Source organism: Nerophis ophidion, linkage group LG21 (assembly GCF_033978795.1).
Source record: "Nerophis ophidion isolate RoL-2023_Sa linkage group LG21, RoL_Noph_v1.0, whole genome shotgun sequence".
Taxonomy (NCBI): Eukaryota; Metazoa; Chordata; class Actinopteri; order Syngnathiformes; family Syngnathidae; genus Nerophis; species Nerophis ophidion.
In genome coordinates, this window is record NC_084631.1 from 45,383,987 (window position 1) to 45,389,986 (window position 6,000).

Sequence of the window (6,000 nt, forward strand, 5' to 3'; positions counted from 1 at the left end):
CAAGGCGTTGAGGGGTTCCGGTTTGGTGGCTGCAGGATTAGGTCTCTGCTTTTTGCAGATGATGTGGTCCTGATGGCTTCATCTGGCCGGGATCTTCAGCTCTCGCTGGATCGGTTCGCAGCTGAGTGTGAAGCGACCGGAATGAGAATCAGCACCTCCAAGTCCGAGTCCATGGTTCTCACCCGGAAAAGGGTGGAGTGCCATCTCTGGGTTGGGGAGGAGACCCTGCCCCAAGTGGAGGAGTTCAAGTACCTGGGAGTTTTGTTCACGAGTGGGGGAAGAGTGGATGGTGAGATCGACAGGTGGATCGGTGCGGCGTCTTCAGTAATGCGGACGTTGTACCGATCCGTTGTGGTGAAGAAGGAGCTGAGCCGGAAGGCAAAGCTCTCAATTTACCGGTCGAGCTACGTTCCCATCCTCACCTATGGTCATGAGCTTTGGGTCATGACCGAAAGGATAAGATCACGGGTACAAGCGGCCCAAATGAGTTTGGGTCTCTCCCTTAGAGATAGGGTGAGAAGCTCTGCCATCTGGGAGGAACTCAAAGTAAAGCCGCTGCACCTCCACATCGAGAGGAGCCAGATGAGGTGGTTCGGGCATCTGGTCAGGATGCCACCCGAACGCCTCCCTAGGGAGGTGTTTAGGGCACGTCCAACCGGTAGGAGGCCATAGGCAAGACCCAGGACACGTTGGGAAGACTATGTCTCCCGGCTGGCCTGGGAACGCCTCGGGATCCCCCGGGAAGAGCAAGACGAAGTGGCTGGGGAAAGGGAAGTCTGGGCTTCCCTGCTTAGGCTGCTGCCCCCGCGACCCGACCTCGGATAAGCGGAAGAAGATGGATGGATGGACAAACGAGTATATTCCATACATCGCCCAGCCCTAACCTCAATACCTGATTTAATTTCTCTTTTGCAGTCAAACAACAGAGGGCAAGTGTTGCTTCCGACACATCGCATGCGATTATGTTTTTTTCCCCGGGTTAAAATGATCAAATTGTAATCAGATTCATTAATTGGGAGCCTATTGATCCCACCCCCGAGTAGAGTGGCCTACTTTCCCCCCATCACGCACACACGCGTTGAGACTGAAGGCTGGGAGATGAGATTAGGATTGAATGGAATGTTCTCTGGCAACAACCTGGCCAACAGGAGAGTGACTGTGATGGTGGCCAGGACTCTGCAAGAGAGAAATATTCACTGATGCGCTGCCAAACAGAGCAGAAGAAAATTGCTGCTGCTGCAACACACACACACACACACACACACACACACACACACACATGCCTACTATATCTGCGATAGACACTCAAATAAGCACAATACTTTAAACCAGGCCTGGGCAATTATTTTGACTCGAGGGCCAAATTTAGAGAAAAAAATGTGTCTGGGGGCCAGTATGTCTATTTTTAGGAACACTAATACAAAACCTCACAATAATGTCTGATGCAATGCGAAAAACGTTATGACAGACCGCCTTAAAAAAACGTAATGGAATTGTGCATTTTTCTACGAACAATAAAACACTGAATACTGTATTTCCTTGAATTGCTGCCAGGGCGCTAATTAATTTAAAACCTCTTCTCACTCCAGCGCTTACCAAAGGCATGCGGTAAATTTAGGTCTGCGCTTATACATTTGAGTGTGATGTAAGGATACCATCATGAAAAGCACATTTAATTAAAAAAAACGTTATAATGGTCTTACCTTTACTTATAAATGAAGTTTATGATCAAAAGCATCGATAACTTGTTTATAGAAGTCTTCCTTGTCTTTCTTCAGTTTTAAAAGTCTCTCTGTCTCGATGGAGATCGTCCTTTATTACCTCCTGCTTCCATTGAAAGTCCAGTTTAGAAAACTGTTTTATTTTAGATATGTAATCCTCCATGTTAAAAGTGCAAGCGAGAGGAAAAAATAAACTATCGCTGCTCACTCTTGCTGCTTGTTGTCACTTCTTCTGCAGCCGAGTAGTCGCAAGAAGGATCACTAGCGCCCTCTACCACCAGGAGGCGGGAGTCATTTAATGACTCATATTTGACACACGCAGCTACGGTATATTAATAAAACATAGCTGCTTACTGTTCTTTTTAGCATATTCAATAGCTTGGACCTTAAATCCTACTGAATAGCTCTTAATCTTCTTCCCTTTATGCGATTTCAAATGATTGAAATCAGCCTCCTCCATTTTGAAAATGATGACAGGTGAAGTGTCACTCGTGACGTGACGAGTTTGACCCTGCGGAAATTCTAGACATGCGCTAATTATTTTGCGAAACGAGTTTGACCCAGCAGTGATACCCCGCGGCAATTTAAGGAAATACGGTATTGACAAAATATGAATGTCACACCCCCTTTCAACCAACATATTTTACAATCAAGTGAAACGCAACAAAAATGCAACAAACAGTGAAATATGTACACCAAGGGTACAAAATAAAGCCACCTACAATCTGTGAGGTTCAAACACTGATGACATTTAATAATCAGACAAGAAGCAAGGAATCATGCAGAGACAGAGTTCAATTTAGTTCATGAGGAGACACATATTTCGGGCTGTATTCTAGTTACAGATCCAAACCACGTTCTAAAAGTCAAGCCCGCGCGCCGCCACTATTTATTTGGAAGGCCCTGTAACATCACTGAAGCTGTCGCTGTAGAAAGGGGGTAATCTCGAAAACTCCAGTTAGACACAATATATGATTATAAAATACATAAAAAGTAGGTGACGTGGTTCATATTGTCCTTGTTTCTGCTCTGGCTGCGTCATTGCGGTTTTCGGCCTTGTCTCTGCTCTGTCTGCGTCACGGCAGTGTTTGGCCTTGTCTCTGCTCTGTCTGTGTTACAGCGGTGTTCGGCCTTGTCTCTGCTCTGTCTGTGTTACAGCGGTGTTTGGCCTTGTCTCTGCTCTGTCTGTGTTACAGCGGTGTTTGGCCTTGTCTCTGCTTTGTCTGCGTCACGGCAGTGTTTGGCCTTGTCTCTGCTCTGTGTTACAGCGGTGTTCGGCCTTGTCTCTGCTCTGTCTGTGTTACAGCGGTGTTTGGCCTTGTCTCTGCTCTGTCTGCGTCACGGCAGTGTTTGGCCTTGTCTCTGCTCTGTCTGTGTTACAGCGGTGTTCGGCCTTGGCTGTCAGCAGGCTGAATCTGGACACAACACTTATAAAAACAACTGGCAATCTTTTGGACTGCCAGCTTGCATAAATACAAAAATACAACTTCAGCACAATAGACAATAATTTATATCGACGGCCCTTAAGCATAAAGTTATGATGATAATATATACATAATTATTCTAATTAGATGACCATAGTAACTAATTAGATGAGCATAGTAACTAATTAGATGAGCATAGTAACTAATTAGATGAGCATAGTAACTAATTAGATGACCATAGTAACTAATTAGAGGACCATAGTAAGTAATTAGATGAGCATAGTAACTAATTAGATGACCATAGTAACTAATTAGATGACCATAGTAACTAATTAGATGAGCATAATAACTAATTAGATGAGCATAGTAAGTAATTAGATGACCATAGTAACTAATTAGATGACCATAGTAACTAATTAGATGACCATAGTAACTAATTAGATGAGCATAGTAACTAATTAGATGAGCATAGTAACTAATTAGATAACCATAGTAACTAATAAGATGAGCATAGTAACTAATTAGATGAGCATAGTAACTAATTAGATGACCATAGTAACTAATTAGATGACTATAATAACTAATTAAATGAGCATAGTAACTAATTAGATGACCATAGTAACTAATTAGATGAGCATGGTAACTAATTAGATGAGCATGGTAACTAATTAGATGACCATAGTAACTAATTAGATGAGCATAATAACTAATTAGATGAGCATAATAACTAATTACATGAGCATAGTAACTAATTAGATGATCATAGTAACTAATTAGATGACTATAATAACTAGTATATCATCCATAAGTGCAGATTCCAAGCATTGAACTACTTAGTACAGTTGAAGACTTACAGTCATTATAAAAGATGAGTACACATCATAATGGCAGCTACACTTTCCATCTTAAAGATCTAAAAGAACAAATAGTTGGTAATGTCCAGCAGGCCAGATTGACCACATGTGGTCCCGGGCCTTCATTTGCCCAGGTCTGCTTTAAACAGACAGATGAGAATTAGGCATTTTCCACGCACGACTGAGAGCAATATGGCAAAGTAGTGCTCGGTCTTGAACAGATGGAGGCGACTGAGAAGGGAACTAAAACAAACCGTTGGATGCCAGGCTGTGTTGGCGTCGCCATCCTGTGCTTGTGTGGAACAGCGAGGGGTGGACATGATGTCCACTTCTACCCTGTGAGTGCCTGTAGACATTTCTATTTTAATTCTCCCAGCATGCAAAACACAAAGCATACAAGTTGCAAGAGTCTGCGGGTCTTTGCCGGAATGTTTTGTATGCAACACATTGACATAGCAGGAACACTCACACAGACTGAAGAAGTGTGTTATTGTTTGCTGTGGCGCCATCCTGTGGACGAGTTTGCGAACTGCAGGTGCTGTGGGTTGAAAGCCCACAGCAGTATATATTCTGTATATATATATATATATATATATATATATATATATATATACATATACCGTATTTCCTTGAATTGCCACAGGACATAGAGTATGCACCTGGCTTGAATTACTGCCGGGTCAAACTTGCTTGCCAAAATAATTAGTGCATGCTTAGTATTACCGCCGGATCAAACTCGTGACGTCAAAAGTGACACTTCACCTGTCATCATTTTCACAATGGAGGAGGCTGATTTACATCCATCCATTTTCTACCGCTTATTCCCTTTGGGGTCGCGGGAGGCGCTGGTGCCTATCTCAGCTACAATCAGGCGGAAGGTGGCGTACACCCTGGACAAGCCGCCACCTCATCACAGGGCCAACACAGATAGACAGACAACATTCACACACTAGGGACCATTTAGTGTTGCCAATCAACCTATCCCCAGGTGCATGTCTTTGGAGGTGGGAGGGGCCTATCCCCAGGTGCATGTCTTTGAAGTGGGAGGAAGCCGGAGTACCCGGAGGGAACCCGCGCAGTCACGGGGAGAACATGCAAACTCCACACAGAAAGATCCCGAGCCCGGGATTGAACCCAGGACTACTCAGATTTCAATACCGGTAATTTGATATTGCATAAAGGGAATAAGTTTAACAGCTATTCAGTAGGATTTAAGGTGCAAGCTTACATCACACTCAAATTTTTACTGCATGCCTTTGGTAAATGCCGGAGTGAGAAGAGGTTTTAAAATAATTAGCGCATGCTTACTTTTACTGCATGCCTTTGGTAAGCGCAGGAGTGGGAAGAGGTGGAGGGGGTCCGGACTGGCTGTCCAGAGTCGAGACCCAGGATGGACCGCTCGTCGGGACCCAGGATGGACCGCTCGCCTGTATCTGTTGGGGACATCTCTACGCTGCTGATCCGCTTGGGATGGTTTCCTGTGGACGGGACTCTCGCTGCTGTCTTGGATCCGCTTGAACTGAACTCTCGCGGCTGTGTTGGAGCCACTATGGATTGAACTTTCACAGTATCATGTTAGACCCGCTCGACATCCATTGCTTTCGGTCCCCTAGAGAGGGGGGGTTGCCCACATCTGAGGTCCTCTCCAAGGTTTCTCATAGTCAGCATTGTCACTAGCGTCCCACTGGATGTGAATTCTCTCTGCCCACTGGGTGTGAGTTTTCCTTGCCCTTTTGTGGGTTCTTCCGAGGATGTTGTAGTCGTAATGATTTGTGCAGTCCTTTGAGACATTTGTGATTTGGGGCTATATAAATAAACATTGATTGATTGATTTTAAATTAATTAGCGCCATGGTGGCAATTCAAGGAAATACAGTATATATGTGTATATATAAATATGTATATATATATATATATATATATATATATGTGTGTGTGTGTGTGTGTGTATGTATGTATATATATATACTGTATATATATACATACATACATACACATATAT